The sequence below is a fragment of the Pygocentrus nattereri genome, chromosome 7, assembly GCF_015220715.1.
Source record: "Pygocentrus nattereri isolate fPygNat1 chromosome 7, fPygNat1.pri, whole genome shotgun sequence".
Lineage (NCBI taxonomy): Eukaryota > Metazoa > Chordata > Actinopteri > Characiformes > Serrasalmidae > Pygocentrus > Pygocentrus nattereri.
The window spans coordinates 19,888,067-19,912,500 of NC_051217.1; the positions used below are offsets into that span (position 1 = coordinate 19,888,067).

The 24,434-nt window shown below is 40.8% G+C and overlaps 1 protein-coding gene across 1 annotated transcript in view; it reads left to right on the forward strand.

Annotated features, from left to right (window-relative positions):
• large2 (LARGE xylosyl- and glucuronyltransferase 2) overlaps positions 1-24,434 on the forward strand; it is a 106,680-nt gene that overhangs the window by 26,878 nt on the left and 55,368 nt on the right. The window contains exon 2 of the mRNA XM_037540203.1: positions 8,515-8,576. The gene's annotated coding sequence lies outside the window, so the exon portion shown is untranslated. The remainder of the gene's footprint in view (positions 1-8,514; positions 8,577-24,434) is intronic.

Genomic DNA, 24,434 nt, shown 5'->3' on the forward strand with positions numbered 1-24,434 from the left:
TCTCTCATACAGCAATACCCAGCATGCATTATGCAAAGACATTAAACAATTAATAGAAATCCCCCCCATGGCAGTAAAGAAACGCTGACTGCTAACAGTATCATTATCTCAGCTAGTTGTGGCCCCAAAGTGCTTGTAGATTCCACCTTCCACCTTCTAGATACACCATCAGATGGGTGTTTTCTTAATCAAGTTGGAATAGTTCAGTCTTGAGATACTGCGACTCTGCAGAAGATGGGTAGGCATGCTTCAAACATGAATAGCAATGGCTACACTTTTTATTTTGGCTGCGGTTCCCTTTTATGTCATGTTTACAGGGTTAGTATGCTCACTTCAGGAATCCAACTAGTAGTATTTTAAAAGAGGTGAAGTATTTTACAGAGGTGATGGCCATCAGCATTGTGTTTGATCAGTTAACTCCTCTCAGTGGATGAGCTTCTGTCCCAGTGGTTACCACAGAAAGGCGAAAGGCATCTATCCTGGAAACTATATAAGGTCAAGTTGGCCCTGGAGGAGCAATGCAGCATAAAAGTTTATTAATGCCCCTTAAAAAGTTCTGAGTCTTGCAAAAAGTTCTGTTTTCCTGGAAAAGATCTGGCTTCCTGAAAAAGTTGGAGAAGTTGCTGCGGTGGAGAGAAGGTCCTATTGAGTAAGCATGACCTGTTCTGCTGAGTTTGTAGAGTACTGCTAACTGTTTCCAGGCATTTCAGAGCTGCTGTAGTCGGCTTGCTCAGTGTAGCACTGTGTTCCTGCTGCTGCTGTCAATAGCATTAGCGCTGTGGGAAGATGTAAAGATCTAATGAGGCATGAAGAGATGCAGTTATGTTCATTAACCCAGGGGTCGCTCCTGAAAAGAGTACAGCCTGTTATCTAACGATACCATTGTTCTACTTGAAGGCTGAGGCTGTCATTTGTTGTTTTGCTTTACTTACTAAAGCATATATCTTTCTTTCCATTTAAAAAAAATATTTATTTATTTTCCAGCAAAGCCCTCTCGAAGCAGCTGCAAATAGCAGAGTCTAATTCGGGGAAACGCGAGGCACGCTCACTTTGCAGTTGTAATTTGCTGGCACACAGATGCATATATTTCAGATGCTCTGCGGCTCTGCTGCTGAAATAGCTGGCGTTGGGGAGGCAGAAGTTCTAGAGACAGCGAGAGCAGCTCTACCTATCTGATTTGGAACCATGTTTACCTGACCTGTGCTTCCTTAATGTATTCTATTGCGTGGTGGCTTTATATCGAGTTCATGCTTCAGCATATCTATGTGCTGCGTAGCTGTGTGAAATAAGCTGTGCGGCGTGCACACATGCAGGATATGGGTTCATATGTATAGCTCTTGTTTATTATACATCATGCTGACAAATCAAAACCTTCTCATCCCATTTTTGAAAACACCAGCTGCCCATTACATTGTGTAAATATTTCATGATGAATGGATCAATACAAATAGTCCAAAATGACTTGGAATAGAATCTCATTGCATTAATGGACATTAACCATTTCAGATACAAGATTTTGTTATGACAGTGAATACAGAAGCACCTACGCATGACACATATGTATTATATATGTTTAAGTATCTATATGTATTAATAATATACCTCTTAAATATTGTTTATATGTACATATCTCTGATCTAATAATAATTATTATTGTTATATTATTGTATATGCAAAACCTCATATCTCCAAAATCTCCAAAATGGTAACTGAAAAAACATACTTTACTTGTAATGTAAATCAATAGAACCAGCAGTTTTTCCAAGTAATTTTCAGCTGTTTCTTTTGGACCATTCTTCATGAAACACAATGTAAAGGACAACATGTATTTTCCAATTATGTCAAAAAACTGAAAATCAATAACAATGGAGATACGAATTTCCAGCAGCAGCTGTGTATATATATATATACATATATATGTGTGTGTGTGTGTGTGTGTGTATACCGTGCAAAAGGCAAAAGTAAGTGACCACCCATTTGTTTGTCCAGTTCCCAATTAAAAAACATCATTCATTTTTAGCTTCTAGTTTCCAACACTGGAGAAAATGAGACTCAACTTTGCACTAGTAATTTGCACTAGAGCACCAAAAGTGGACATCTGAGATGAGATGAGTTTTATGGAAGCTGTAATAAGCTAAAGCATTCAAACACTAAATACTGAAAATAGGATTTTACATTTAGTTACTGTTTTTGTTTAATTTCTATTAATTGTGTTTTTTGCTCATGCTGAAAAATTAATGGGAGTTGTCGGAAGAAAACCTCATATCTCCATTTGTTTTTCAGTTTTTGACATAATTTGAAAAAGCCTAAAAGAAATGACCCTAAATTACTTGTAGAAAAGTCTGGTTCCATTAACTTACATTAAAGGTAGATTATGTTTTTCCTTTTCCTGTAAAGTTGCAATTTTGGAGGTTTTCTTTATTTATTCTTTTTTTTTTCATTGTTGAAAAAACAGGAGAATTCTGGAGATCAGCCCTGTTTATGAAGCCCTGAAAATGTCTTAAAAAGCACACAGCTTAATGAGGCAATTTAAAAACCCTTTCCAATTCAGCAGGGAGACGTGGGACCTCTCTGGGGGTTTAGTCGGTCGATGCGACTGATCAGTCATGGCAGGTCCCTGATTTCTCCAGTGTTTGATTGGATTATTGACTGATTGTACATCGTGTAACTGATGAGTTATTTTATTGGAGATTTAACCTGGCTGGTGAGCGCAGTCCATCTAGCCTGCTCATCTACGAAGGGTAATCCAAGTCATACGTTACTGAGCAATTACATTAGAGATGCTGAGGTATTACCCTCCCCCTCTTTTTACGCACACCACCTTTAGGATGGTAGACGTGGCGGCCCCTCTTTCTGTCAATAGAAGCTGGATTCCCCTGGGCTTCTGATGCTTTCCATCAATGTGGGCCTGTAATCACACCTGATTGAGCTGTTTGTGCCCAAACAGGGACGTTCATAGAGCAATTAAGAGCAGAATGGGAGATAGAATAACACAAGCCCCCTGCAGACTCCCAGTCCTGCTGTGCTAAGGCGCTCCCCAGGCCATCGTCTGGAGGGATATTGTCATTCCCTCCCCCCCACCGGCCATGAGAGATATACTCCCTGCTCCCACTGAGATGCTGACGTGAGGAAATCTCACCTCTTAAAAATAAGGTTGTCAAAAAGAGGTTCTTTGGAGTGACCCACTTTTGGTTCCCTGAAGAACCTTTCACCAGATTGTACCATAATATAAAATGAGGTGTGTGAGAATGCAGAACCTTTTAAAAGTTTAAAGAACCATCACATAATGTAAATGAACTGCATCTCCAAGGCACAAACCATATAGAAATGCATGCCATTGATTCTCACAATGATTTGAGTTTCACTGTGAAGAAACACAAATCTAAAAACACTCATTTATCGTTGCTGTCTAATAAAAACCACGTATCTCCATTTTTGTTGATTTTTAGTTTTCTACATCATTTCAACACACCAGCTGTCCTTTACATTGTGGAAGAATTTCATGGTGAACGGCCCAATGGAAATGTTCTAAAATCACTTGCAACAAAATCTCTTTCCATTAACTTACATTAAAAGGTATGAGGGTTTTTGCCCTCTCCTGTAAAGCTAAGATTTTGGAGATATTTGTGGCCTGCATAATTTAAGGCAATCTGACTGAATGTATCACATCATGATGAAATTGTCTGGCTGTCCTATCAAAATAATAGTAACAATCAGAAAAAGCTGTTTGCACTGCTTTTAGTCTCGACTTGTAGTTGACACAAATTCACATGTGTAGTATGGCAATAATTCTTACCATGAATATAAGGTATAAGGTAGGAGTCAATGGGACAACAATATCATTAAAAACTCATTCCCAATGCTAACTAATGTCAGCTAGCTAAGTCATCCAACCGCATCATTTATCTTATAACATATACATTATTAATTTCAGTGTAATATTATTAAAATTAGTATGATAGGATGAAATATTCTTTCATCAGATACTTGGTTACAGATGTTTTCTCATCCTCTCAATAGTGTTTGATGTTTAAAACAAATATCTTATATTATGTAAAATTTTCACTATAAAAGCTTCCAGCCAGTAATGATGATAACATAACAATGGTAATGGCTTTAGGGTGACCATAGAAATGGATGTAAGGTGACCATGGAGATGGCATAAACATGATAATGTGTGTAGCATAATTCTGGAAACAGGTGTAGCATAACTATGGAAATGTATGTAGCATAACTATGGAAATGCCTACTGTAACCATGATAATATGGCTAACAAATTTAATATAAATGAAAATGCAGACTTTGCTTTAAACTTAGCTCAGATTCAGAGGCTTTTCTCCCATCTCTAGCAGGAAACATTTTAGCAAAAATAGAATATTTTCTATATATCGTAAAATTTCTCTCAAAATTCAACTTTTTACAAGGCTGAAGTCGCTTCTCATTCACCAGCTTCTTATTTGCTTTTCCCCGTTCCACCTTAAATGGTGCCTGAGGTACAAGGATGTAACTGCTGCACCATTTAAGGTAGAATGGGTAAATTCGATCGAGAAACTCACTGCATAGTTTTAGTGTTTGACATTTTCTCATTGCAGATATAACATATAAGGAAACCACCTGGAAGGCTACTAAAAGTCAATTCGTCCCCAAATTATCGATGTTCATCTTAAATCTCTCTTTGTTTCTTTGTTAGCTACTAGTTAGGCAAGATTGTTGTCTGAGTGCCAATTTTCAGAGTTAAAGGGTGAATTAGCAGTTATATATCTATTATATATTTAATATTATATATTTATTATATAATTATATATCTAGCTTTTAAGACCATTTATTGTTAAAACTGTTAGAACAACCTGCAGAACTTTATTTTACTGCAAAGGAATAATGTTTTATTTTACCTACGAAGCTAATTCTGCTGTGGAGCCACAACAAGGCAGTAATGTGGCTCCGGAGCCACATGTTGCCGAACCCTGATCTAGTGTGACCCTGGAAAACGATGTAGGCTAACTATGGAAATGGGTGTAGCATAACTTTGGAAATAAGAATAGCATAACTATGGAAATGGATTCAGGCCAATGACCATATTATTATATTTTTATCAATCAGCCTATGATATAGTTATATTTCTAACATTATACCCAGATTATTACAGCTGGGGAGTAAAATTATATCTACACTATTTAGAGGTTTCCTATAAACGACAACACCCACAGAAGACAGGCCTCACCGAACAGTGATGTGCAATAATTTAAGGGCTGATTTAAAGGACGAAAATCTGATATATAGTGAACAGCACAGTAAGGAGGCTGGACGGTCACATAAAGACACCCTTTAGGTGAGAATCAATGAGATGTGTGAGCTTTTACTTCATGCTGTGCTTCGTAGCGCCTCAGTAACGCTTGATCACATTTAATCCAAAGTTTTTCAGGAAGGAATTGTGCTGAGTCTTTACATAATGATCCCAGCTTGGGGGCCTGTGGGCGGGTTGAAATCGTCGTGGTGCTTGCTGTCGTATTTCGTGTGGGAGAGTTTGCTGTGAAAACTCTACCTGAAGACTACAGCTGTGCTGGATTCCAGGAGTTCTGGATTGGATTTGTAATGCTGCTTACTGCTCGGCATGTTTGTTGAAAAATGACATTGAGGGAAAAAGACTAAACAGATTAATGTGTAACACAGACACTGCTGACCGACTGTGGCTGAGGCTCAGAAACACATTTGCAGACTCGGTTTCTTCTCCAGTCCTGTTTGTTTACAGCAACAGCAGTGCAGAAGTGAGAAGCCACCATGTAGAACTCGAACTTTGATCACTACAGCTTGAATAACAGTTACATTGGTGTTAAAAGTATGAGAGTGACTGTCCACACTGTCCAGTTATGGTTAGCTGGTAAAAGAGAGAGAGAGAGAGAGAGAGAGAGAGAGAGAGAGAGAGATGGGAAGAGGAAGTCAGTGAGAGAGATTAAGAAGGAGAAAAATAATTGGGGAGAGAGAAAAAGAACGAAAGTCATAGAAAAAGAGAAAAAAGTGAGAGAGATTGTGAGAGAGAAGAAAGAGAAAAAGACAGAGAATTCGAGAGTAAGGCAGAGAGAGAGAGAGAGTGAGAGAGAGAGAGAAAGAGAGAGAGAGAGAGAGAAAGAGAGAGAGAGAGTGAGTGAGAGAGAGAGATAGAGAGTGAGAGAGAGAGAGAGAGAGAGAGAGAGAGAGAGTGAGAGAGAGAGAGAGAGAGAGAAAGAGAGAGAGAGAGAGAGAGAGAGAGAGAGAAAGAGAGAGAGAGAGAGAGTGAGTGAGAGAGAGAGAGAGCGAGAGCGAGAGAGAGAGACTATAGTATTGACTCTAAACTCTCTCCCACTGCAGTTCAGTGTTTTATTCTCAGTGAAGCTCATATTTTGTGTTCAGGTATAAAGACTCCAGTCTAACTTGTAGCTCTAATCTCTTCCATTGATTCTCAATTACTCCACACCAGTGTCCTCAGCGCACTGTGCCAGACTCCATCTCAGAGCTCTGCTGTTCAGAAGCTGAAGTATAGGTATAAAACCCTCTCTGTACCTTGGCTGGTGATTCGCTCTCTGGCTGTTTTGTACTTTTTGCTTGCAACATTTCAGTTCAGGAATTATCAAATAAGTACAAACCGCTCAGGAATGTCACACTATCTATTATTTTTGCCAAACTCAAGGAGGCTGCCTGAGTTCTGCTGTAAGATAAATGCTTTTGATATCTATTTTCTTTGCTTTTTGCTAAGAAGTGCTTTTCGGTAGCTGGCTCACATAAAGAAGCATGTACTGAAGTTCTCCAGAAGCACTGAAAGCTTGTTTTTAAATGGCTGGAAAAAACAATAGAAGCAAATGATAAACATGCACTAATAATTTCCCAATCTTACATACATTTTTTGAAAAAGGTGATGCAGTTAGTTGATTATATTGAAATGTGTTCATCATTTCCACATGAATAAAGAAGATGGCTAAATTTAGACTTAATTATTGCCATTATGTCTAATCTTTTGTAAATCAATACTTAAGAATGAGTTTCTTGCTGATTGCACTGGTGTTTTTTTCCCATTGTCTGTCACTGAAACTATTTTGTCTGGTCTGCATAAAGAGTATCGGACAATAAACGAATGGGGTATAAGTCAACAAGTGTTGCAAATAAATTCGTTTATAAAGGTTCTCCTTTGATTCAAAGCACCTCACTCACTCACTAGTACCGACATGTAGCCCAGAAAGAGTCCTTAGCTGTGGAGGACAGTCCTTGCCAGCCTGTTGGGCCTCATAGCTGCAAATGAAGTGTGAAAGATGGCGGTGGCAGACGTTTGTTTGACTCAGAAGTGAGAAGTCAGAGCTCGTCATTTTTGTGCCTTTGTACATTGAAGCTATAAAGTGTAAAAAACACAGATGCCTCAGTGAAAATGGGAATTGTTAGTAATAAGCTAGCCAGCGAACATTAGAAATATGCATGATAATTTTAACGTTCATGATGATACGTAGCTGTAGTGTAAGATATTATAGCTCAAGTGTCTGAAGCCTCAGAGAGTCCCTAGCCACAGAGGAAGGTCCAAGCGACCAGTCTGAGGAGCCTCTGAGCCAAAGTAAAAACAAACTAAGCCAATGTAAAGCGATAGCCATACCAAAACTGCATGTAGCCCCCACCTACTAACAGCTCAATCAAAATGTGCATTAAGTGCGCACACACACACACACACACACACACACACACACACATATATATATATATATATATATATATATATATGCATATATAAGGAGGACAGAGGAATTAGACTTCCTCATTTTATCCATCCATACAGCGAAACACCCATATACATGTACACTACTGAACACACACACTAGGCGGAAGTGAGCACACTTGCCCGGAGCAGTGGGCAGCCCTATCCATGGCACCTGGGAAGCGGTTGGGGCTTAGGTGCCTTGCTCAAGGGCACTTAAGTCATGTCCTGTCGACTCAGGCAATTGACCCGGTGACCTTCCGGTCACAAGACTGGTTCCCTAACCTCCAGATATATCACTGCTGTCAGGACAAAACCTCACATACATTAAAACTGACTTACAATTAAAAGTAAAGCATGTTTTTTTCCTTCTCCTGTAAAGTTACTAGTTTGAACATACAATGTTTTATTCGGACAATAGTGGTAAATACATATATATATATATATATATATATATATATATATATATATTATTGTATCTCCATTTTTTACATTTTTCAGTTTTTGACATTATTTGAACATACCTATTACCCTTTACACTGTATGTAAATTTCATAATGAATGGACCACAAAAAGGACCCTATATATATATATATCACTGCAGAAGATGAAATTTGAATCAAATAAGCTGTGCATTACTTTTTTCAGTGTACATTGCAGAGAAGTGAAAAAGTCTCTTCAGCTGAAGTTATTAATACTGCATTGCTTTAGTGCTAGAAACTTGCTGGGGCGTATCTCAACAGATGTTCCCACTAAACAGGTGGAAGCTTTCTCTCACAGTGTCTCTTCCTCCTCTCTTCTAGGCTTGAAGGAGCTGAGCAGGAGCTTTCTTCCTAAACTTTTGCGTCAGAGAAGAGAAGTTCTGGTAAGTCATTAAAGTTGTCTTCTGTTTTGAAGTTCCGGAAGGTCACGAAGGCATGAACTAACAGCGTTTTATACTTTGCGATGGCACTAGTACAAGCCATTCTACATCGCTCTAAAAGGTTTTCAGAGCTTCTGTTTCAGCCTCTTTAAGCTCCGCTCTACTGTATGTTTCCCTCACTCAACAGTAAACAAGCAAAGCCTGACATTCGTATCCAGATCCTATAAAAAGGATGCATTAGCCGCACTCATGAAATATTGATTATTGCGCATTGTTTTCTTTTTATCCATGGTAATGGGTTTGGGTACTTGCCCATTAAACTCTTCAGAGTCCACATTTTGCCTCTTATTGTGCTCTCGGCACAGATGCTTTTACCAAGTTCCGATTGGAATTCATGGTCCATTCGCTTTCAGCAGGAGATGCATGCAGTGTCCAGTCTTGCTAAGGAGAGTGGCTTATTTTGATATATTTGAGAATATTTATCATTCATTGCTACAGAAGGAAATAAATGTGTGTTAGGGGTTGTGCTGAGTTGATTAGTTCACTGGTTGTCTTATTTGCCCACTTACTGGCATTGTGGGCAACCGTTGACTGGTCAGGCACTATTTTGGTAGTGTGATATAGAAGCAGGAGCATTGATTTAGAGAAAGATTCAATTTACACAGTTTTCCACATTGAACATGTAAATACATCATCAAAACTTCTTTCTTCCCATTCTGAACCTCATCCAGGTCTTCATTAAGGTTGTACAGACTTGTCGAAGTGGTTTAGGAGACAGTCTGACTTACTGTGAACTGTAAAAGGGAACAAAAGTGCAAACATGAGTCGAAGTGCTGACCTAGAATCAGTATTTCTGACAATGACCATCATAAGTACAGAAGAATCTGATCCAAGATCAGTCTTGCTTTGTGAATACCAGCCCTGGTGTTGTCTAAAATGGCTGTCCATAGTGGTAAAGTTTATTTTTATAGCTCACAGTAAGTCATAAATCATACTAACATAATAAATGAAGACCTGGATGCAGTTTGAGTGGATTGAGAGAAATATTTCCACAGAAATTATTACTTTTTGGGTGACTATTGAGCGTTGTATGTTAGCAATGTTAGCCTTTTAGCTCCAGTTCAAAACTAAAGAATAGAATTTAGACACCAAATATGCCTTGGCTGATCGACTGCATGTGGAGTAAGTGGAAAATTGGGTTTATCACAGAATTATTACGGTAACTCAACAGTGGAATGTCAAACTTCATAATTTTACTCTTTTTTGACCTTTTGACTTCATTTCAACTAAAAAGTGGGCAAAAAAAATAAGCCAACTGGATGAATTTAGTGCTGTGAGAGATGACGGTCATGGTATGTTCTCAGAATAGTCAACTTTATGGTCAATGTTCTATGTTTATCCAACTACTGTATCTGGTGCTGTTGATGGTGTGGGCAACAATTGTTCTGAATGTTTTACATTCTTGTGTCATTTATTTTGTGTGTAATGGCCTTTCATCTGGAAATATTTCATAAGAAATTAGTCAATTCCATTGTCCCCTACAAGTTGTAAGACTTTAAAACAATCCATCACCTCAAAATGAAGCATCCACCATTAGCCACTAGTAGCAAGGAACAATTAAGAAACAACTATTTTTATTGATGCCTGGAAAGTTGATGTTTTTTTTCCTCCAGCCCCCTCATTTCTCACTAGCAGCTCAACACAGTCACATTTCACACACAACAGTGTCCTAGTTCATCTGGTAACAGAGACCTGTGAAAATGTTTTGCTTGATTATATTAATATATTAATAAAAAGATCAGAATCAATTTCCATCTGGTGGAATGGCCACTAGCAGAAAAAGGCTACATATAGTTAAAATCACTTGTCAGCTAGTATAAATCAATAGTAGCAGAGCCTTTAATGAGTCATGGATGTGTTGCCTTGGTGATGTCACCAGACTGACTTTGCATCCTAGTATTGGTCAGCAACAGTAATCTGCATCAGGCCTTGTATTTGCGGGGTTTCTCTGACCTTTGGCTTGCCCTTGGCTCCAGAGAGGCTGAGAGAGGACAAAAGGTTTTAGGGAGATGGCGGAGGTTTGGCTGGAACTGCAGGGGAGGCGTAATGGGGAGGCCAGGAAAACAAAAGCAGGTCAGTGCTCTGAGGCTGTGGTCACTCAGGAGGCCGGCGGTGCTTTAGAGGCCTGACCCCTGCCCCACCCCACCCCATCACCTGTGACTTAGTCAACGCTAGTGGCTCTCCCACAGAGATTAGTGTGTGTGTGGGAGAGAATGAAGTGCTGAGCACACACATTACACGCCAGACCCTCAAGTCATGACATAACACACATAAAACAACAGCACACTGGAGAATCTAGGCAGTGTGCATGTTTTAGGGCTTTCTGGGCCAAGACCATTTAACTTTTTCACCTGACCAGACAGAAGGCCAATTCGATCCTTTGAAAAATGTGGAGAAATGGAGAGTGACTGAGCTAACGTCAGTTGTAACGTTAACTAGCTATTTTTATTAGCTATTTAAGACCAGTGGAAGGGCTGTAATACAAATTTACACATCTCAAATCAGGATGGTGAACAGATGTGTTGGTTTCTAGTGGAGCTATCTAATTAACCATTGCTCTGTCTTTTTCCCTGTTTTGTAGTATAATATTTTATACTAATGCTGTTTGCTATCCGGTGTTGTCCAGAGGAGGATGGGTTCCCCTTTTGAGTCTTGGTTCCTTGGCTCGTAGGGAGTTTTTCCTTGCCACTGCCGCCATTGGCGGCGCTCAGGGGGGCTTGGACCCAGATTTTTCTGTGAAGCTGCTTTGTGACACCTGTTGTAAAAATGGCTATATAAATAAACTTTGACTTGACTTGGATTGTGTTTTCTGCAGAATTTCCATAATTAGACGTGTGCATTACATGTGGTCAATATTTCTAGAAAATGAAATGTTTATGATATTGTGCAGGGCAGTTGGTAGCGCTGTCGCCTCACAGCAAGTAGGGCCTGGGTTCGATTCCCCAGCCAGGTGACCAGGGTCCTTTCTATGTGGAGTTTGCATGTTCTCCCTGTGTCTGTGTGGGTTTCCTCCCACAGTCCAAACACATGCAGCCAGGCCAATTGGACAGGCTAAATTGCCCCTAGGTGTGAGTGAATGTGTCCGTCTGTCTGTCTGCCCTGCGATGGATTGGTGACCTGACAGTGTGTATCCTGCCTTCCTCCTGATGACAGCTGGGATAGGTTCTTTATAACTGACCCTTCAATCAACCTTTGGGAGCCTTTCTTCTTCTTCTAATGTTCTTTCAGCATAGACAGAACACCTACGTAGATCCAGTAAATGGTTACCAGAATCTCTCAAAGAAACCATTGTTTCATGATTTGGATGAGTATAAACTATCCAATTTCTTCCAATGCAACATCTACCTGGGGACTAATTATTAGACTGCTGCTGAGTCACTGAAACACAGTAGGTAAATCTGCCTGTGATTTGCTCAGGGGAGGAGGCAGAAAAACATAGACGTGGCTTATCTGGACAGAAATAAAATCACTGAGCAGCACCTGTAAAGAGCAAATGACCCCAGGACCCTGTCCGAATTGAGCTTACGTTTGGATAGAACCACATTCATCATCTTCAACAAAATGTACAACTATCTAGCTAACAGCACTAATTTAACCTCCTATGCTCTTGGGTATTGTCCATCTGAAGTCACGTGACCAAATTGTAAGGCAAATTATTCAGTAACTGCATGAAATAAATGTCAATTTTCATTCATTTATTTATTTTTTGTAATTTTTTTGTTTCCCTCAAATTAACAGAAAATATTAGGGCTGAAATTCACTGATAAACGTTCGTCCTCAAATGTCATGCAGCACAACAAAGGACTTTTATTCTAACATGCCTTTAATAAAGAAGTGGGCAAGGTATTGCATCATAAAGAAGGATCTTCATGGTGCAATGCCCTGCTCAGTAGTCATTTCACAAATAAAAGTCATGGTCATTATGGTTCAGTTTACCAAGCGAGACGCATGGAAACCCATGAAAAAAATGTTATTATTAAAAGAAGTTTCTCTAGGTGCCCCCTTGCCTGAAAACCTTAGAATTGACATTTTATGGGGCAGTCGTGGGCTGGAGGTTAGGGAATCAGCCTTGGGATTGGAAGGTCGCCAGTTTGATCCCCTGAGCCGACAGTACATGACTGAGGTGTCCTTGAGCAAGACACCTAAACCCCAACCACTCCCCAGGCGCTGCAGATAGGGCTGCCCACCACTCCGGGCAAGTGTGCTCACTACCCCCAAGTGTGGGTGTTCAGTAGTGTGTATGTGGTGTTTCACTGCACGGATGGGTTAAATGCGGAGGTGAAATTTCCCTGTTGTGGGACTAATAAGGGTCACATAATAATAATAATTTTAAAAAAAATTATGTCTAAAATTCAAGGATGGTGGTCCAAGTACCAAGGCTAGTGTACACATGTTTTCAGTGGTGGTACATAACTTTAATTTCTAATTTAATGAAATCATGCCATAATAAAAGCCATGGAGCACATCCGTAATTTGAAGAGATTCTTGCAGACACCAAAATGCATGTTTCTCTAAAATGGCTCATCTCATATCAACGCATTCTGAATGAGTTTATTCACTTTTAACCATTTCATTTCCCAGATATTTAGCAAACTGTTGGAATTCCCCTTTAATAGAGTGAGAGGCTATTCTCAAAAATTGAGATTTCTATTTTGGCATTGCTGCCAAGATAGAACACCGGAGGCAGTGGCTGTATCAGCTCCATGTAGTGTATAATGTGTTTTTTTGTTGCTGTGTTGGCCATCGTGGCAACTTCTCCCCCCTCATTCTATCTGGTACAAAGTCTAATTCCAAGCCTGGAGGTGCTGTTTTTTGGTGACAGCAGGGATTAAGTGTGTTTTCTGCAGGCTAAGAGGCGGGGAACTCTTAAAGAGTGTCCCAGGGCGGTGCCGGCTCACTCCAGAGCCATCTCTGGCAGAGAGAGATTGCGGCGGCTCGTTCAGAGGAGCTGCTGGAGATGGGTTTGTTTTTGAAGAGGAGTGGAGAGCAGGCTCATGAGCCATGATTCACGAGCTCCTAATGGACGGCTCTCAGTGCCCTGGAGTAGCTGCTTCAGCCCCACACACATACACATACTCGCACACCCACTCCACTCCCTCAGCCTCAGGAAATGCTTCTGCTGTCCCAGCTGCTCAGATGGTGCTGGAGGACTCTATAAAATACATAGTAGCTCTTCAGGCCCAAGCTGTTCCTTTTTTTTCCATCTTCTTTATCTTTGCCGCTGTTATTTTAATGAAATAAACTCAACGCTGATCGTTTTTCACTCAGCAAAAATCAAGTTCTCCAAGCTGTGCTCAGTTTAGGCCACTCCTCTGTAGGTCAGCTTCAGCCAGTGAAGCTGTACAGTAGTGTTATTCCTGGTGATCCTTTAGTCCAGAGTTATTACTGTTGTTCTGCTATGCCATTTAAATGTAATGCTATTTCAGCGGTATGCCCTGTTTGTTGTGTCCATGTCTATCATTTTCCTATTAAATTACTAAATACATACATACAGTACTCTGACATACATGTACTGTGCACATTACTGAAAAGCGTATATTAGCAATGTTTTTGCTTGTAATAAACACTATATACACTGCTCAAAAAAATAAAGGGAACACTTAAACAACACAATATAACTCCAAGTAAATCAAACTTCTGTGAAATCAAACTGTCCACTTAGGAAGCAACACTGATTGACAATCAATTTCACAGCTGTTGTGCAAATGGAATAGACAACAGGAAATTATTGGCAATTAGCAAGAAACACTCAATAAAGGAGTGGTTCTGCAGGTGGGGACCACAGACCACTTCTCAGTACCTTTGCTTTCTGGCTGATGTTTTGAATTTTGGTGGTGCTTTCACACTCGTGGTAGCATGAGACGGACTCTACAACCCACACAAGTGGCTCAGGTAGTGCAGCTCATCCAGGATGGCACATCAATGCGAGCTGTGGCAAGAAGGTTTGCTGTGTCTGTCAGCGTAGTGTCCAGCGGCTGGAGGTGCTACCAGGAGACAGGCCAGTACACCAGGAGACATGGAGGAGGCTGTAGGAGGGCAACAACCCAACAACAGGACCACTACCTCCGCCTTTGTGCAAGGAGGAACAGGAGGAGCACTGCCAGAGTCCTGCAAAATGACCTCCAGCAGGCCAAAAATGTGCATGTGTCTGCACAAACGGTTAGAAACCGACTCCATGAGGATGGTATGAGGGCCCGACGTCCACAGATGGGGGTTGTGCTCACAGCCCAACACCATGCAGGACGCTTGGCATTTGCCAGAGAACACCAGGATTGGCAAATTCGCCACTGGCACCCTGTGCTCTTCACAGATGAAAGCAGGTTCACACTGAGCACATGTGACAGACGTGACAGAGTCTGGAGATGCCATGGAGAGCGATCTGCTGCCTGCAACATCCTTCAGCATGACTGGTTTGGCAGTGGGTCAGTAATGGTGTGGGGTGGCATTTCTTTGGAGAGCCGCACAGCCCTCCATGTGCTCGCCAGAGGTAGCCTGACTGCCATTAGGTACCGAGATGAGATCCTCAGACCCCTTGTGAGACCATATGCTGGTGCAGTTGGCCCTGCGTTCCTCCTAATGCAGGACAATGCTAGACCTCTTGTGGCTGGAGTGTGTCAGCAGTTCCTGCAAGATGAAGGCGTTGAAGCTATGGACTGGCCCGCCAGTTCCCCAGACCTGAATCCGATTGAGCACATCTGGGACATCATGTATCGCTCCATCCACCAACGCCATGTTGCACCACAGACTGTCCAGGAGTTGGCGGATGCTTTAGTCCAGGTCTGGGAGGAGATCCCTCAGGAGACCATCTGCCACCTCATCAGGAGCATGCCCAGGCGTTGTAGGGAGGTCATACAGGCCCATGGAGGCCACACACAATACTGAGCCTCATTTTGACATTACATCAAAGTTAGATCAGCCTGTAGTGTGTTTTTCCACTTTAATTTTGTGTGTGACTCCAAATCCAGGCCTCCATTGGTTAATAAATTTGATTTCCATTGATGATTTTTGTGTGATTTTGTTGTCAGCACATTCAACTTTGTACAGAACAAAGTATTCAATGAGAATATTTCATTCATTCAGATCTAGGATGTGTTATTTAAGTGTTCCCTTTATTTTTTTGAGCAGTGTATATTAAAATAAATACAAACACACATGAATATAGTAAAAAGTAGCAAGAACTTTAAAAACATTGACATACATAAAATCACTACTTGTTGTTTTAATATTATTTGCATTTATTGTTATATAAGAGTTATTTTCTGACCAAATGAACAACATTTTCGATATAATTTGCTTAGGTGCCTAAACATTTCCACAGTACTATATTTCACATAATTATCACATCTTCTACCTCAAGTAACATTACTAGCATGGACACTTTGTTTCAGCTCACACCTTTCAGCTGGGAATCAGTGAGTCTCTAAGAAATGAGAGTGAAACGAGCTTTATCAGCACTCTCACTCTCACACTGTCTGTGGTTTCTAGCTGTGCTTTGTACTATCTATGATGCTAGCCTTAAGACTTGAGGCTATACAGGGAGACCATTAGTGTGGAATGTTTCTCAGACCAACATGAGGAAAGTTCTCACCTTGAGTCTTCCAGTGGCTCCCTGCACCCTTTGGCTGGATGGATGGGAAAAAAGAATGAAAGATTTGCCTTTGGAATGAATTCTCTCTGAAATTCCCAGAACCACACAAAGCTCTGAATATTCTCTTTAGTGCGTGTTTGGCTAACTGTTCTGTGCAGCTATTATCAGTTCTGCATGCGTTGGAAATTAATCTCTTTCAGTCCGCAAGCAAATCACACCTAAACCGCTTATTAGTCGACTCCAACAGAAACGCTTAATAAACTGTCCAAAAGAGCTCAGTGCCTGCTGCTGCTCTCTGACTCCTGTAAGAGCCACGGGCTGCTGAGTGTGAGGAGCGGAGGAGTGGCTTGGCCTATTTTTACCTTTGTGTATTGAAGGTGTGGAGAAGCCTGTTGGCAAATGATGAATGACTGTGTGTTTGTGCTCCACTGGGAAGGATCAGCTTTCAGGCCTTTTTTTTTTCCCAGGGATTCCATGAAGAATGCACTTTCAGGTTAAGTGGTGCTACAGGTAGCCGAGAGTGATATATCCACTCACTGACCACTTTATTAGAAACCCCTCCTATATCAATGTCACTGCTGTGCTGAGAATTATCCACCACCCACATAATATCTGTAAAAAACAGTCCTTCGGTCAGAAACTGACCAATGATAAGACATTTCTAATAAAGTGGCCAGTGAGCGGAAGTACAAGGTAGATGTTTCTGATAAAGTGGCCACTGAGTGGAAGCACAAGGTCAATGTTTCTAATAAAGTGGCCAGTGAAGGTAAGTACAATGTACTTTTCCAATAAAGTGGCATAAGGACAAGTTTCTATGGAAAATGTGTTCTCCTATGGACTAAACCATATCATGTAAATCATATAAATCATATCACTGCCATTGTGTATATGTTTTTTTTCATATCTCTAGCTTCTTTTAACCAGGTCGAAGGCTCAGGACGTTGCTCCAACACCAGAAAAGTCGAAATGATTGTTATTACACATAAAGTATTTCAATATTTACTGGAGGAGCATGGCATAGGCAATATACGAATATGGATTGAGGGCTACTGAGAGTTTAACTAAAGTTTCTCTGACCTTCAAGGCCACCTATTCCTATTCATATACTTCCTGGCTTTTGAGAGCTTGTTAATGGAGGCATCGACTTGCAGTGCGGAGCCTTTTTTGTCAGCATGCATTCTTCACTGCTCAACATAACATCTAGTAATGTAGAACAAAAGCCGTTCCTCTTAAACATCCACTTACACTTAAATTTGAAAAGGTCATTCCAGATATCAATTCGGAGAGCGTTGGAGTCGGGGGAGATAAATCTTTCTTGGCTCCCTGTTGGGCTTTTTATGCATCACTATGCTTTTTTCCCCTTCCGCACAGGGCATTCTTTACTGCTGATACAAGGCAAAGGTGTTGTTTATCTTCAACTGATTTGTTGAATAAGAGACAATAGGAAAGATAAACAGTAGAATTTTGTGGTCCAGGTGTAAAGATTGATTTTATATATGTTTGTTTTGGAGGCCTTTGTTTGGCTTGGGGAGGTTGTCCATGTTAAAGGAGCAGCTGAACCATATATGCTAATGTTGCTAACAATGAATGAAAGCAAGGGGGTGACCAATTAGCATGATGTCATTCAAATAATGCTAATCAGTGGCTATTTGCTTTCATTCATTATTTGCAACATTTACATGACTGACTGAACCATTTCTTTTATACCCATATTATATCCATATATCATCAGTGAGGACAGTGTCTAAATTAAGGGGGGGGGGTATTCTGTGCCAAATTACTCACAGATGCTGATGTCACAGCTGATAGACATGAACTAGCTAGTCTGGGCCAGGTCTGCTGAGTGCTCTGATATGTGTATCATGTCTGTGGCATAAACCATTCTGAAGTTATGAAGACTAGTAGTCAAATGCACATTTTGCATCCTAAGGGTTAAAACACCCAGCCCAATTCATAATATAATCATGCAGTCTAGTGCACCAAGCCAGTTTAAAACTAAAGAAGGTTCCTCAAACCGTCAGATCAGGGCTACACAACTCTGGTCCTGGAGGGCCAATGTCCAGCATAGTTTGGTGCTACATCGATCAAACATAACATTATGACCACCTCCTTGTTTCTACACTCATTGTCCATTTTATCAGCTCCACTTACTATATAGCTGCACTTTGTAGTTCTACAGTTACAGACTGTAGTCCATCTGTTTCTCTGATACTTTGTTACCCCCCTTTTATCCTGTTCTTCAGTGGTCAGGACCCCCATGGACCCTGACAGAGCAGGTACTACTTGGGTGGTGGATCATTCTCAGCACTGACGTGGTGGTGGTGTGTTAGTGTGTGTTGGATCAGACACAGCAGTGCTGCTGGAGTTTTAAACACCTCAGTGTTACTGCAGGACTGAGATTAGGCCACCAAAAGATCCACTCAGACCAGCACAACACCTATATATATATATATATATATATATATATATATATATATATATATATATATATATATATATATAGTTCACCTATATCAAATCAAATCAAATCAAATTTATTTGTGTAGCGCTTTTTACAACGGATGTTGTCACAAAGCAGCTTACAGAATTCCAGAAAAGACAAAGTTTTAACAAGAATATAAAAACCCTAACCCTAACTATCAGGTGAGCAAGCCCGGGGTGACAGTGGTAAGGAGAAACTCCCTCAGAACTGAGGAAGAAACCTTGGGAGGAACCAGGCTCACCAGGGGGGACCCATCCTCCTCTGGTCAAACTACCTACAAGTGATTATACTACTAATATTAATAGCAGTAATATTGGTATTAGGAATATCTAGGAGTCTATGAGAACATCAGTGTAGGGTGGGCAGCTCATCCAAGGTAGTTGGTGGTAGCTGGGGCGTGGGCAGCTGGTCTGAAGTGGGTAGCAGGAGGGCTCGACAGTAAGTCGTCCTTCAGTGTCTAGGCCGGCCATGTGGGCGGTTGTATACTCGGAAAAAAGGCAGGGAGAGGGAATTAGTTTTATTCTGTCTGTTTGTACATAAAACAGGGAATGTAAACATTTACAGAGTGTGGCTAACGACTCCGGCAGATCTGACTATGACAGCTTAACTAACAGGAGAGAACCAGAAGGAGACACAGACACGGCAGCACTCTGAAACAGTCTGGCATCCCTCCGCTCCATCGTCCACAAACCTGAGTGACCGCGTGCGAGCGGCGGGACGACAGCACCAGCGTCTCAGTTTACTATAATTCTCTGTGTCCATGGACCCCTGGATCTGCTGCCTTTATCTAAGGGGGAACATTAGCTACCAAAAGCTAAACTGAATAAGTGAGTTTTCAGCCTAGTCTTAAAGATTGAGACTGTGTCTGAGTCCCGAACAGTTTCTGGAAGATCATTCCAGAATTTGTGGGCTTTATAAGAAAAAGCTCTTCCACCAGCTGCACTATATAATAAGTGGAGCTGATAAAATGGACAATGAGCGTAGAAACAAGGAGGTGCTCATAATGTTGTGCCTGATTGGTGTATACCTGCGCAAACGCACCTGTTTAGAAGGTGTGTTTGAACTGGGAAACTAACAAACTTAGCTGGATACCGGGCAACAGCCATGAACACAATGTTTTGTTAGCCCTGAGTTTCATTTTAAGCGGAGAACATGCCTTCACATGTATTTTTGCACAGCAACCATTGTATGACTGCGATTTATGTCAGGCAAACTGAAAAGTAATCTGGTTTTACTTATGAGAGCCAACAAATCTTCTTGCTGGACTAAAACTAATTTTTCATTACTTAAATAATCCATAGGTAGAGAATAGGCAGAGCATTAGAGATATATTAGACCTATTTTCCAAGAGTTATCATTATCAGCAACTAAATGTAGAAGACATGTTTTGCTACACATAGGAAGTTAAATGACTCCTGCCTAGTAACTTGTGAAAAAACGACAGGGTAATATTGTGTATATATAATATATAAATACACAATAGATAGGTTACCTCATAGCCAGACTGACCCCAGGAGACCACCCCCCAAGACCTGTGCCCCAATTCTGAATGTATGTGTTTGTTCTCTCCAATTGGAAATGGAGCTTTCCTTTGTCTCTATCACTGTGTACAATAAGCTCCATGCTGCCTTTATTGCTGCTTTGGGATGATATTAAATAATTGCATGGAATAAAACTGTGTTTCTGCTTTTATTTATGCAATTTTTAATGTGGCATCCATTGAAAACATTATCACCAGCGGAAACTTTCACTGCCCGCTAAAGGCCCACCTGTTTCCACACAGGTTGCCATGGCGATGGGGATGTGTGTGTCTTTGGATGCACACAGTGTCCACCAAACTCTGGCCAAGCAGCAGCTGGTCACTGATAACCCCTCCCACATCACCAAGACAACCTGTTTGGTAATGAAGTCCATGTCAACTCTACATATCAGTCCCTAGTATTAGTCAGAGCTGTTTGTCCTTATTTGATTGGCCCTCTTAGATGAATCCCCTATACTGTTAAAATGCTTTTTTTACAAGTAGTTTTTTTTTCTCATGTATAACTCATTGAAACAAACAGGAAGTGAAAAAATCAATGTAATGCACACACACACACACACACACACACACATGCGCACACACACACACACACACACACACACACACACACACACACACACACAAACATATATATATATATATATATATATATATATATATATATATATATATACACAACCCCAATTCCAGTGAAGTTGGGACGTTGTGTAAAACATAAATAAACAGAATAAAAATAACAGAATACGATGATTTGCAAATCCTTTTCAATCTATATTCAATTGAATACACTACAAAGACAAGATATTTAATGTTTAAACGGATAAACTTAGTTTTTTGCAAATATTCACTCATTTTGAATTTGATGCCTGCAATACGTTCCAAAGAAGTTGGGTCAGGGGCAACAAAAGACTGGGAAAGTTGAGGAATGCTCAAAAAACACCTGTTTGGAACATTCCACAGGTGAACAGGTTAATTGCAAACAGGTGAGTGTCATGATTAGGTATAAAGTGAGCGTCCCTGAAAGGCTCAGTCGTTCACAAGCAAGGATGGGAGGAGGTTCACCACTTTGTGAACAACATTGTTGAGAACAATGTTTCTCAACGTGCAATTGCAAGGAATTTAGGGATTTCATCATCTACAGTCCATAATATCAAAAGATTGAGAGAATCTGGAGAAATCTCTGCAAATAAGCGGCAAGGCAGAAAACCAACACTGAATGCCTGTGACCTTTGATCCCTCAGGTGGCACTGCATTAAAAACCGACATCATTCTGTAAGGGATATTACCACATGGGCTCAGGAACACTTCAGAAAACCACTGTCAGTGAACACAGTTTTGTCGCTCCGTCTACAAGTGCAAGTTAAAACTCTGCCATGCGAAGCGAAAGCCATATATCAACAACACCCAGACACGCCGCCGGCTTCTCTGGGCCCGAGCTCATCTGAGATGGACTGACGCAAAGTGGAAAAGTGTCCTGTGGTCTGACGAGTCCACATTTCAAATTGTTTTTGGAAATCATGGACGTCGTGTCCTCCAGACTAAAGAGGAAAAGGACTGTCCGGATTGTTTTCAGCGCCAAGTTCAAAAGCCAGCATCTCTGATGGTGTGGGGGTGTGTTAGTGCCCATGGCATGGGTAACTTGTACATCTCTGAAGGCACCATTAATGCCGAAAGCTACATACAGGTTTTGGAGCAACATATGCTGCCATCCAAGCAACGTCTTTTTCAGGGACATCCTGCTTATTTCAGCAAGACAACATCAAGCCACATTCTGCACGTTACAACAGCATGGCTTCGTAGTAAATGTGTGCAGGTACTGACTGGCCTGCCTGCAGTCCAGACCTGTCTCCCATTGAAAATGTGTGGCGCGCTATGAAGCACAAAATACGACAATGGAGACCCCGGACTGTTGAACAACTGAAGTTGTACATCAAGCAAGAATGGGAAAGAATTCCACCTACAAAGCTTCAACAATTAGTGTCCTAAGTTCACAAACGCTTATTGAGTGTTGTTAAAAGGAAAGGTGATGTAACACAGTGGTAAACACGCCCCTGTCCCAACTTCTTTGGAACGTGTTGCAGGCATCAAATTCAAAATGAGTGAATATTTGCAAAAAACAATAAAGTTTATCTGTTTGAACATTAAATATCTTGTCTCTGTAGTTTATTCAAGTGAATATAGCTTGAAAAGGATTTGCAAATCATCATATTCTGTTTTTATTTATGTTTTACACAACGTCCCAACTTCACTGGAATTGGGGTTGTATACATATATATATATATATATATATATATATATATATATATATATATATATATGTATGTATCACAGGACACCGTTTTATCTTTTATTATTTTTTATTTTATTATTGACTTTTATTTCTGGGGTCATCTCAAACTAATTGTGTATGCTGAGAAAATCCGCAACAAACACCACCTTCAGCATCGCATTGTGGAGGCTTGTGACAGCATAAAAAGTAAAATAAGATAAAACAGTGTCCTGTGACTTTTGACTCACCCTGTATATGTGTGTGTGTGTGTGTGTGTGTATATATATATATATGGACAATGTGTTTTGCTGCTTTTCTAAGTGAAAATAGCTCAGCACATTCCCTGTGTCTCTACCACACCTGACCCAGCTTATGCAGGGTTTGATGATTGTCTGACGAGTTGAATCCGGTGAGATTAAATTAGAGAAAACCTGACACTGCGGCTGGCCTGGCTTCCCCTGCAGTGTGATTGTCGGGTGTGTGTGTGTCAGGTGGGAAAACACAGTGTTTGAGTTCCATCTGCCTCCGCTCTCGAAGTGAAATACACATGAGTTATTTCAGCCGTGTCTGTCAATGGTGACCGGCTGGCCATCTGATAGAGAGCAGACAGAGGATGTACGCAGGAGATAGAGTGATTGCGTGCTTGTCCATTTAGAAAGGCTATCTGGAGCTGCAGATAGGGGGCTGACAGTGTAGTGATGTGCAGCAGCCCCAAAACTGACCATTCCTAACCTTTATTCTCAACTTGTCAAAGCAAAATAGGTCGACAGTTCTCATCAATTTTTGTGTGCGTGGTTTTTGCACATTTTAAAGGATTTTCAAGACCACAGAAAAACAGCTCTAACCTACAGAAGCACCACAATGATTATTAATTGCTGTTGTAAAAGCTCCCTGTTTTATTTTTTTGAAAACTGAAGGGTTATATAGGCACTTATCACTAAATAATTATAGCACCTAGATAATTACTTATGTCCAGGAAAAAAAATGTATCTCCATTTTTAAAAATTTTTATTTTGCACATCATTCTTATTTTCTTACTTTCTTCCCCCATTCTGATGCTCGGTCTGCACTTCAGCAAGTTGTCTTGACCACCTCTACATACCTAAATGCATTGAGTTGCAGTCATGTGATTGGCTGATTAGCTATTTGTTTTTCAGTTTTTGACAGAGTTTGAAAATACCTGTTGTCCTTTAAGTTGTGTATAAATTTCATGATGAATGGACTAAACAAAATGACTTACAATACAAGTAAAGTAGGTTTTTCCTTCTCCTGTAAAGTTACAACTTTGGAGATACAAGGTTTTGTTCCGACAACGGCGATATATAGTATGTTGACATAGACCTATGTCACCATGTCACCTGCTGATGATGCCTGAAGATGAACTTGAGAACCATGTGTGTGAGAACAGAATGCTCTCTCTCTCGCGCACACAAACACACACACACACACACACACACACACACACACACACACACACATACACAGGATCAGTAAACATCTGGCAGCTAAAGTGGACAGACTGAGGGTCTGAGGGTCTCAGGAGCTGAGGGGGTGAAACAGAGAGAGCGCTAAGTTGGAGAGAGATTGAGAGAGAGACTGAACGGGAGAAAGATAGATTGAAAGGGTGAGTAAAATGACAGAGTGAGAAAGAGAAAAAGGGAAGGAGAGAGTAAAAGAATTTAACTTTAAGAGGGGAGAGAAAGAGAGAGGGAGAGAAAGGGGGAGAGAGAGAGAGAGAGAATGTGTGTGCGGGTGTGAGGATCTTAAACAGGTGCTGCAGAAATTCAATCCCCTCTATGAAGTACCACTCCCCCATGGGGTCCTTAGTGCCAGTGGATTTCCCCTTTCCCCCCTGCTGTGTCTGACCCCCCTCCCCCTTCTCTGTAACCACTGCGGTGACCTTTAGCCCGCTAATAGGGGAA